Below are 11,809 nucleotides of genomic sequence, written 5' to 3'. Positions count from 1 at the left end.
CCTTGAATTGAGCTGTCTCCCTCCCTCTCTAGAATGCTGGGGTTGCGTGCCTGGTTTATGCACTGCTGGGAATCAAACATGGGGGCACAGGGGTTCATGCATGCCAGGCAAACATTCTACGGACTGAGCTACGTTCCAGCCCCATGAGTATTTCTGCTGGGCACAATCAGTGATATCAGCTGAGGAAATGCTTTGACTCCCCATAGATAAGGATCTTCTCTGAGCTCTGTTGGGAGCACAGATACTCTGAGGTACCGGGAACAAGCCTGCCACACAGGCTGCTACCTTCCTCAATGACACATTGTTACCAACGCTTGCACTTGGCATCTGGAGTACGTTTAATCTCAAAAACTCCCTTGTGCAACCGGTCCCTTCAGCAGCTGTGGCCTCAGCCAGCTCCAGACTGTCCTGCTGGTCCATGACTGCAGTCACTCTCCGTCCCTCCAGCCTCATCCTCACCATCACATCCATCTGTATCCCATGTCACTTCCACCTGCCTCTTCCCGTTCAACCCCTGGGACCCCCTTGGTTTTGGTGCTTATGACCTCATAAGACAGATCACTTCCTGCCATAATCTCCATTCTGCCTCACTTACCCTGCTACCACATGCTGCCACCAGCCCCTCCCCCAGCTCTTATTTTACCGTGTGAGCATCTGGGTGCCTCTCACTGCCGGCTGGGTTGGGGGTTGATCTCCCTCCAATACTATTAGATGGTGTTAGGGATCCTTAATTTCTCCTTGACATCCTGTGCTATCCGTTCTCTACACCGGACTCTCGCTGTCTATATATACCTCTGAGCCTTTTCCACTTCCACCCAGAACGCTGTTCCCTTCCACCTCTACCCTGACTTCCCCAGAAGCCCTCTCAGCTCTCACAGGTGGAAGCTCCTCGCTCCTGTTCACACCATTGCTACTACCTGCCTCTCACCCCACCCCCCTTGCTCTCTGAATGCATGTTGGCTTCTTAAAAAGTAGGATATGGTCATTAAAAAAAAAAAAAAAAAAGATTCCCCCGCTAACATCTACCAGAGGGCTGTGTGCACAGGAGGGACTCAATCGATGATGGCCTATTGGATCGGCTGAGAATTGCTAGGGGCAGGCTGCCCCAGGCGCTCTCTCTAGGGACTGACACAAGCTATAGCAACAGAGGGCAGGGAGAATGTGGGGGTGTTTTTAAGGTTTTAGGTTCTTACGTGCTTACCAGCTTCCTCAGATTGGAATAGCAGCCGCATCCAGGGAAAGGGATTGCTAAGCACAAACGCACATCCCCAACTGAGAGAGACGAGAGTTCCCCGGGAGACCCCCGTCCTCATCAGTGAGAGGAAGCCCCTAGCTAAATCTGTGCAATGACACTACACCCAGCATGGGATCCTGGATTGGATTCTGGAACAGAAAAAGAACACTGAGGGGGAGCTGAGGGAGTCTATACAAGCCTACAGTGTAGCAGCAGTGGCCTGGTGTTTATTTCTGGCTGCCCAAGGCTTGAAAGATGCTGAGAGCGAAGGAATGGGAATTGGGGGGGGGGATATAAAGGAAATTCTGGAGTCTCATTGCAGTTTTTCCTGTAAATTTAAAATTATACCACATTTTAGGTTTATTTTTGCAGAGAGAAATTCAGACCAGAGCCTCGTACAGTGGCTCAAGTCTATCATCTCAGAGGTTGTCTTAGGGTTTCCATTGCTATGATGAGACACCATGACCAAGGCAACGCTTATGAAGAACAACATTCGATTGGGGCTGGCTTACAGGTTCTGAGGTTCGGTCCATGATCATCATGGAGGGAAGGATGGCGGTGTGCAGGCAGGCATGGCTCAGGAGGAGCGGAGAGTTTTACATCTTGTTCTGGAGCAAACAGGAGAAGACTGGCTCAGTGGTAGCTAGGAGAAGGATCTCAAAGTTCATTCCCTGTGACACACTTCCTCTAACAAGGCCACACCCACTCCAACCAGTCCACACCTCCTAATAGTACCTCTCCCTGGTCCAAGCACATTCAAACCACAACAGGGGTTGAGGGGCCCGGCTAGAAAGATCTCAAGTTCAAAGCCAGCCTGGGCTACAGAGCAAAATACCTGTTTCAAAACAACCTCAAATGTAACCAGGCACAAGCTTGCAACCCCAGCACTCAGGAAGCAGAGGCAGGAAGATCTCCCTGAGTTCCAGGCCAGTCAGAGCTACACAGCAAGACCCTAGGCTCAAAAAACAAAACGCAAAACAATTCAAATGAGAACTTTAAAAAAAATGTATTCTTGTTTAGCGAGACAGGGTTTAGTCAGAAACAACTTGTTATATTTTGTGGGACTGTTTGTTGAGAAGAAACACAAACCTGTGTGTTTCTCTCTCCCTGGTTGGTCACCTGAGGGCTCTCAGTGGTTAACCTTTACTACCAACTTGACTGAATTTAGAGCTCTGATGGAAACAGACATTTGAGCATGTCTGTGAGGGGTTTTATTTTTCTAGATTAAATTAATCGAGGTGGGGAGCCCCACCTTAGGCGTGGACAGCACAGTTCTATGGGCTGAGGAAGGGGAAGGAGAAAGCTGGCCCGAGCATCAGCAGGCAGCTCTTTCCACTTCTCTCTAACGCTTCTGCTTTAGTTCCTGCTCTGTTGCTGTGCACCCTGACCTAAGCACCTTAGGGAAGAAGGTGGGTTTTTTTGGCTTATGGTTTCAGATGGACAGAGTCCATCATGGTGGGGAAGAGAAGTAGCAGGAAGCTGGCCGGTCACATTTGCATTTACACAACAAGATGAAGAGATCGAGGGAGGGGGAGAGAGAGAGGTGGGGGGGATGTGGGAAGTGATGGAGAGATAGATGGGAGAGAGAGAGAGAGAGAGAGAGAGAGAGAGAGAGAGAGAGAGGTGGGGGAGGGGGAGGGGGGAGGGGAAGGGGAGAGGAGATGAAGTAGGGCAAAGCTAAACCCTCAAAGCTCACCCCAGTGTTGCCTTCCCTCCAGCGAGGCTCCACCTGACCTAAAACTTTCATATCTTTCCCCCCAGTTGGTGCCACCCACAAGAGACCAAGAGTTCAGATACCTGAGCCTGGGAGGAGCATTTCTCACTCAAAATACCAGTTTCAAAGTCTCACTGCAACACAGTCCCGTGCACCACTGACCAGTGTGGGATCTGAGGGGTGGGGGTGGGGGGCTGTGCTGTGGTCCCTGAGACTCTTAGATGCACAAACAGAACCAAAGTCACAGAAAAAAAAAATCTCATTCCTCCATCTTTCTCCATGTCCTTCAGACGGGGTTGTCTGTTGCCAATGGTGACGGAGGCAGGATTCTCAGGCACTGCTCAGTTCATCCACTGAGCGTCACGTAAGGTCCCCATCCGTGGGTCACCTTTTATGACTTGGTCTTCAAGTGTAGTGACTCTTCTGTCTTCTCAGGATATTATTAAACCCACCCAGTGAATTCTAAGTCTTGGATAGGGCATCAGTTCTAGATTTACCTCTGGGACAGGCCTGCAACCTCTGCACTCAGGAGGCAGGATAAGGAGAGCGAGGAAGAAAGATTATGAGTTCAAGGCCGGCCTAGGCATATGGCTTAGTGTTTCCATTGCTGCAACAAAACACCGTGACCAAAAGCAAGTTGTGGAGGAAGGGGATAATTCAGCTTACACTTCTGGATCATAGTACACCACTGGAGGAAGTCAGGACAGGAACCCAAGCTGGGCAGGAACCTGGAGGCAGGAGCTGATGCAGAGACCATGGAGGGTGCTGCTTACTGGCTTGCTCAGCCTGCTTTCTAAGAGAACTGAGGACCACAAGCCCCCATGAGCTGGGCCCTCCCCCATTGATCACTGACTGAGAAAATGCCTTACAGTTGGATCTTATTGAGATATTTTCTCACCTGACACTCCTTCCTCTCTGATGACTCCAGTGCGTCCACTCGACACACAAACGCTTCACTATTAAGACACAACCTTTTCTTTCTTTCTTTCTTTTTTTCAGAGCTGGGGACCGAACCCAGGGCCTTGTGCTTGCTAGGCAAGTGCTCTACCACTGAGCTAAATCCCCAACCCCCCAACCTTTCCTTTCTTATTCATCCCCAAGATCACACATTAAAAAGCATAAATAGGGGCTGGGGATTTAGCTCAGTGGTAGAGCCCTTACCTAGGAAGCGCAAGGCCCTGGGTTCGGTCCCCAGCTCCGAAAAAAAAAAAAAAAAGAACCAAAAAAAAAAAAAAAGCATAAATAATTTTAAACGTCCCACAGTCTTTACAAATTAAAACACATTAAGATTTCAGTGTCTTTAGAATATCCAATCTCTCCAAAAATCCAAAATCTCTTTTAAAATTTCAAGGTGTCTCAGCTGTGGTCTCCTATAAAAAAAATCGAAATTAGATTAAATTCCTTCAAGAGGGAAGAACCAGGGGACAGTCACAACCTGAACCAAGGAAAACCAAACTCCATCGGTATAAATAACTAACATTTGGGAACTGAACACCATCCTCTGGGCTCCTCCAAAGTACGCGGGTCACTCCACCAGTTCTGCCCTCTGCGGCACACACAGCTTATCTTCTAGGCTCTGTCTGGCTCCCCTCCACTGCTGCTGCTGTTCTTGGTGGTCATCCCATGGTACTGGCATCTCCCAAACTGCTGTGGGGAGGGTGTATCCCTTGCTGCACTTCCAACAACACCCTCTCACAGGTTCCCTCCAGCATGCCAAGCCTCAACCTCTTTGCATGACCCCTTCAGTCCTGGGCCTTCAACTGTAACTGAGGCTGACTTTCACCAATGGCTCTCCCGGCCTCTGACAGTGCCGAGCCTCAGCTGCTCTCCGAGACCCCTTCACACCTTCAAAATCAATACCTCATGGGGGATTCTTACACATTACCAAGACCAGCCGCCAAAGGGAGTTACAACTTTGGCTGCATCTGAACACAGCTTCTCAGTGTTTCAGGAAACTCTTTCCAGAAGGTTTCACCTTAGTGATGCTGGTTTCTTCTCAATCACCGATAATTTCTTAGTTCCAGCTAACCAGAATCAATAGTTCCAGTAGTTCTGGTATATTGATAACAACAGCCCCAGCTAACCAGAACCACAGCATCTTTTTTTTTTTTTTTTTTTTGGTTCTTTTTTTTTTCCGGAGCTGGGGACCGAACCCAGGGCCTTGCGCTTCCTAGGCAAACGCTCTACCACTGAGCTAAATCCCCAACCCCGAACCACAGGATCTTAAATCAAAAGAGCAAACAGCCCTGATAGTCTGTAATCCTCCCTCTGAAATGTCACAGCCAGGCCTCTGTCCTTTGCACTGCTCTCAGCATTCTTAGCTTCCAAGTTCCCACAGAACATCCCACTGAGCTCTCAACACTCAATGGCTTTTCTTGCCTAGAGTTTCAAACTCCTTCCACAATCCTCCCCAAAATATAGTCAGGCTGTCCCAGGAGTACCCCACTATGCTGGTACCAACTTGTCTTAGTCAGGGTTTCTGTTGCTGGGACAAAACACCAAGGCTAAAAGGCAAGTTGGGGAGAAAAGCATTTATTTGGCTTACATTTCCAGATCATAGTTCATCATGGGAGGAAGTCAGGACAGGAGCTCAAGCAGGGCTGAAACCTGGAGACAGGAGCTGATGCAGAAGCTATGGAGAGTGCAGCATACAGGCTTCCCCTGGCTTGCTCAGCCTGCTTTCTTATAGAACCCAAGACCACCAGGCCAGGGATGGCACCGCCCACCTTGGGCATTGATCAATGGGGGCATTGATCACTAATTGAGAAAATATTGCACAGCTGAGGTTCCTTCCTCTCTGATGACTCTAACTTGTGTCAAGTTGATACACAAAACCAGCCAAGACAACATATATAGCAAAAAGTCCATCTCAGAGCAAAACGTATCAGGAATCTAAGTGATAAATTATTGGGGGGGGGAGCATGTTCTTTGAAATAGCCAAGGAGTGATCCCCCAGGTGCCACCTGCCTTATTTACCTGTTATGTTATAGCTACAGTAACCATTCAAGGACATAAGAAGAAATCCCATGAACAATGAACAATTCTGCCTTGCTTCTATTTCTTTGGTAAGATTTCCTATCATTTCCTTCATTGTTAAAAAAAAAAAAAAAGGTTATAAGATATGCCAGACCCAGTGTTGGGGATTTAGCTCAGTGGTAGAACGCTTGCCTAGCAAGCGCAAGGCCCTGGGTTCAGTCCTCAGCTCTGAAAAAAAGAAAAAAAAAAAAAAGATATGCCAGACCCATCTCTTCACAGACCTGATCTCACAGGATGAAAGTCTGAGGAGATTGGTTGGCTGGTCTAGATAAATGGTTCCAGGTATTATCTGATACTTGATGGACCACCGTTCAGTGTTAATGCCCCAGTGACTGTTGCCTGTCTAGCCCGCCATTTTGTTCTATTACTAATGTTACGAGATTTTCTCATGTGCTATACTACTGCTACTAGGAAGCTTTCTCGTGCCAGCGTTGACTGCATATTCTGTTATGTCCTCTGCGTTGGTGTTCTTGGAAACCAATCACAGTGGAAGTCAGTCAGAATGGCTTTGTAGAGTTACCCACGATAAGCTTGGACCCGAACCAACCACCCACCAGCACTTCCTACACCGATGCATACGCTTTTATGGTTTCTCGACTTTATCAGCTTCTCCTGGGATGGACACCAACGTAAGAGAGACACCTGCACCAATATAAGAAGCCATTTGGAGGAAAACTTCCATTTTGAATAGGGGTCAAGTTTATGTTCCCAAGACCTCCTGGGAACTGACACCCTACTTGACAGAAAGAGACATGCACATCCTGGTTGGCAAGTTAAGACGAGATTGTAGGACAAGGCAAGTCCCCAGCCACCGTCGAACACCCCAACCAATGACAACAGGATACATGTACGATGTTGTTAAGGTGTTCCTAAGGAAATCCCCCATCCCTAAATCCCAATTGGTGGAATAACTTGGCACAGGGGCTTGTGGATTTCAGGCTTATAAATCTTTCTAGGGTTCAAGCTGGGCGTCAAAGTTCTGCTCCTGAGTCTAGACTGTGTTCCTGGTAGATCAGTCTTGGGCTGTGTGTTCAAGAAACCAATCCTGTTTGATGGAGATTGGTGTCTGAGTGGTTTGCGTAGTGATTCCCAGACCACAACATTTAGAAACAAACAGAAAATCAGATAAATTTTGTAAAAAAAAAAAAAAAAAAGCAGGGGGATTTTGAATCTGGGATGTAGACGGGTAGATTTCATGAAGTCTCAACTTTAGTCCCTCAGCACCACAGACAACAGGAGTTGTGGGACATACTTTTAATCCCAGCAGTTGGGAAGTAAAACCAAAAACATCAGAAGTTCAAGGTTATCCTAGGCTACATAAGTTTAGGGCTAGCCTAGGATACACAAGACTTAAACCTGAGGATCTGGAGGAGAAAAGATCAAATCCACCACTGTCCAATGAAAGCAAGCTGTATTTTGGAATACACCAGGGCCTGGCCAGTCATCTTATAGGAAAGATAAGGTATTCGGGGGGATGAGAGAGTTGGCTGTTATATGCTGTTACATGAAATGAAGGAGAAGAAACAGGGGAAGGACACATCACATGTGTGTGGTGGTTTGCATTTTACATCAGTTTTTCTAGACAGGGTTTCTCTCTGTAGCTTTGGCTGTCTTGAAACTCACTATGTAGACCAGGCTGGCCTGGAACCCTGCTTTTGCCCACAGAGTGCTGGTATTAAAGGTATGTGCTACCCATTCCCCTGCCCCCAAGCAACTTTTTAAACTCTTAAGGACTTGAAATTCCTTTTTTTTTTCTTCTTCTTTCTTTTTTGCAGAGCTGAGGACGGAACCCAGGGCCTTGCGCTTTCTAGGCAAGCGCTCTACCACTGAGCTAAATCCCCAACGCCTTGAAGTTACTTTTTAGCTACAAACAAAACCCTTAATTTGCACAGAACAAACAGCACCTTAGTAACTGTCTTAACTGAACAGAACCCTTAACCTGTAAGTTAGGTTGTTCTGTTTTGGTCTCCCATTAACTTCCAAGGTTTATTGTTCTTGTTTTGGTCTTGCAAGATCCCATCTCAGAAAACAAAAGCACTTCAATGTCGGGGTCCAGCCTCCTCGATACAGGATCGGAGTTCTCAACTGGAAGCAGGGATGTCTGGAAGGCGCATAATAAACAGACACAGACTTTTCAGCTACAAACTGACAGGCAATTTTTCAAGGCTTAAAGTTGGTCTCTCTCTCTCTCTCTCTCTCTCTCTCTCTCTCTCTCTCTCTCTCTCTCTCTCTCTCGACCACTCATAGCTTGAGGCTGCACACTCTGCATTCTCTTGCACACTCTGCCTTTCTCCTGTGCACTTTTCTTTTCTCGAACTCCCACACTTCTACACACCTCTCTGTGTGTTCCCCTTTCACTCACTCACACACACACTTCTCCACACACATCACATTCTCTCTTCCATGCTCTCTAGCCTTTCTCTTGCCCCATTGATACTCCAAAAGCAGGTAGACAAAAAGACACTGTATAATCACTGCCAAATCAGATTCAAAAGAATAACCACATCCCCCAAAGAATCAAGAATTACAATTGTTCCCCCAAAGTTTCAAGCGTCCCCTATTCCCAGGCCTGTAGCCAAAATAATAATGATAATTGCAAACTTAACCATTATTTTTTTTTCTTTTTTTTTTTTTCTTTTTTCTTTTTTTCGGAGCTGGGGACCGAACCCAGGGCCTTTCGCTTGCTAGCCAAGCGCTCTACCACTGAGCTAAATCCCCAACCCCCAAACTTAACCATTATTTAAACTTTAACTTTTAATTCATACTTCAGAGCTCAGAGCTCTGAGGTCAGCTCCGTGCATTTTCCTGTGAAGCTCTAATGATAAATGACATGGGCAAAGCTGCCAGGCAGAGGCCAGAAAGAATCAAGTTAACCCTTAACTCAGCAGCTCCACTAGCGTTCTGCTTCTGCACATTGCACACAATGGCTCTCCTAAGACTCCCAGCATTTTGACTTTAGTTTTACTTGTATATAACTTTATGCATTCTATACTTGTCTACTCAGGAGTCACTCTCAAATGTTGTGCAAAACTTATTTCATAACTTCAATAGTTTTTCCCTTTCTTGGGGTCCCAGTGTTGGCTCTCATTCATTTTCAAATAATTTCTTCAAACTTTCCTTGCCAATTAATCATTAATCTGGAATGACCATTGTGCAATTAGTATATTGTTTCTAAGATGAGAACACATGGCGTGTACCTGAGCCATTAGGGCTGTGCTGTGCTGTGCCCCTAGGCCTCGATTTCCAATTGTTTAAGAATCATTGCATCAAGGAACATCCAGTTTCACAGAATTGACCGGAGCAGAAGGAGAAGGGAGTAGGAAAGTCAGATATAATAGAATAATTATGCACACCAAGGCCAACCGAAAAGTAGTCACGCACAAATGAACTCTATATGGCAGTTGTCCGGGGCTAAGATTAGGAGAAATGGGAACAACTGATTTTTACAAAGAGCTGCTCCAGGCTACTGAGATGTCTCCATCTGGGCCTGCTGCTGGCGGTCCCTGTCATGGTATTCTGCCCCCAGCACTTCAACAGGCAGAGGCAGGTGGATCTCTGTGAGTCTGAGGCCTGGTTAGGGTACAGAGTGAGTTCCAGACCAGGCCTACGAGGGAAGGCCTTGTCTCAAGAAAACAAAAACAAACAAAACAACCCAAAATGCCCAATAAAGTCCAGGAGCAGAGTGGTAGAGCTTGCTACCCAACGCTGCAAGACACCGGGTTCGATTCCCACCAGTGTTCCAAAGACTGAAAAAGGAGGAGGGACGGGGCTGGGGATTTAGCTCAGTGGTAGAGCGCTTACCTAGGAAGCGCAAGGCCCTGGGTTCGGTCCCCAGCTCCGAAAAAAAGAACCAAAAAAAAAAAAAAAAAAAAAAAGGAGGAGGGACACTCAGGCACAGTGTCCCAGCCATTCAGGAAGCAGAGGCAGGAGGATTATTTGAGGTGAAAAGATAGAGACCAGCCTGAACAAAATAGTGAGGTATTATCACACCCCCCCCCCAAAAAAAGAAAAAAACCAGACTGGAAAGCTGGAGAGATGCTTCAATAATTAAGAGCACTGACTGTTCTTCCAGAGGACCTGGCTTCAATTCCCTGCAACCACAGGGTGGCTCACGACCACCTGTAACTCCAGAGCCAGGGCTTCCATGGCCTCTGCGGGCAGGCACTGTACTCAATGTGCACAAACACAGACAGACACGTAATTAAACACAAAAGTATGAAACAAGAGCCGGAATGGTAGCTCTGTGCTTAAAGCACTGACTGCTCTTGCAGAGGACCTGGGCTCATTTGCCAGCACCAACAATGGTGGCTCACGACCACCTTCAACTCTAGTTCCAAAGGATCCAGTACCCTCTTCTGACCTCCAAGAGCAACAGGCATGGATGGTGCACAGACATGCATGTAGGCCTAACACTCATTACACGTAAAACAAAGCAAATAATCCTAAAAGCCACAAAACCATCTTATTTCTCTTTCTTTACTCCAAGTTCCTGCGCCAAAGAGAAGGAATAGCTCCAACTTCACATAAATCATTATGCTGATAAATGCCCCTCGTTGTTCCTTGCCTGTCTAGGCTCGTCCTCTGCAGGTGTCCTGCATCCTGTACATTTTGTACAGTTGGTTAGGTAACATCCACTGGGATTTCCAACTTCCACCATCGAGTGGAGGAGGAGGGCTTTTCGTTTCCAATCAGACCACGCTCCAGTATTGCTTCCCGGAGCGCTCGCTCAGGTGTGGCTGGCCTGTGGCGTTCACTCCCTCGTCCCACACTTTGTTAACTGCCCCCTGTTCTTGGACATAGTTCAGTTTCCACAGTTCCTACCATGGGTATGAACTCATCCTTCGCTCGCTCGGAGCGGGCTGCAAGACAGGTGAGGCGATTCTGGTCTTGACTCAGCGCACCTGTGTCTCATCCCAGAGGAGGTGGCCTCTGGCTGGCTCCAGGGCTGCTTATCATCCACACCCACAGAAAGCAAAAGTCCTGCCTTCAAGAACCTGTGGAATCCTGCTGGGCCTCAGCTTCCTGGCTCCCACTCTCCAGCACCTTAGCCGTCCTCCACAGCCCAAGTGCTGTCTGAAGGCCCTTGCTCAAAGGCTCCTGCCTCAGACCAATTTCCCTGACCTTGTGGGTTTGGCAACACTGACCCTCACCAGCCATATGGACCCTTCTCTACCCAAGGCTTTCTGGGTAGCTGAGGGGCTTATTATGGCCCTGTGGTTACCGCCTGTTCGCCGGTTGCCTGTCTTTTGAATGTCTGCTCTCCCAGGGCAAGGGCTGTGTTTTCTTCACAGTTGTGCCTCCAGCCTGAGATCACGCCTAGAACGTAGCAGGTGCTCAGTAAATATTTGTTGAATGAATAAATGTATGACTGCTCCGAGCACGTTGGACCCCTTCACACGCCTGTGCCTGGGCATATGGTATTTCTTCAGCCTGGAAGCTGAACTGTTTTTTTTTTTGTTTTTTTTTTCTTTTATTTTGGATGTTGTTACCTATGGAATATACACACCTTCGATGTTATGCACGCATGTGTGTGTGTGTGTGTGTGTGTGTGTGTGTGTGTGTGTACTGTCTCTTCCCCTCCACATAGTCACAAATGTGGGCCCCGAAGAGCCACATTTATTTATTTTTTTTTCCTTTTCTTTTTTTCGGAGCTGGGGACCGAACCCAGGGCCTTGCGCTTGCTAGGCAAGTGCTCTACCACTGAGCTAAATCCCCAACCCCAAGCCACATTTATATTTTGTGACTCTCACCAGACCACACTGGTCACCAATGTTGCCTACTTGACCCTTGGATCAAAGTCTCTGTACCAGAAATGAAGAGTTAAG

The sequence above is a fragment of the Rattus norvegicus genome, chromosome 7 (assembly GCF_036323735.1).
Source record: "Rattus norvegicus strain BN/NHsdMcwi chromosome 7, GRCr8, whole genome shotgun sequence".
NCBI classification, from domain to species: Eukaryota; Metazoa; Chordata; class Mammalia; order Rodentia; family Muridae; genus Rattus; species Rattus norvegicus.
The sequence above is the reverse complement of the archived record's forward strand: the minus strand, read 5'-3'. Positions refer to the sequence as shown.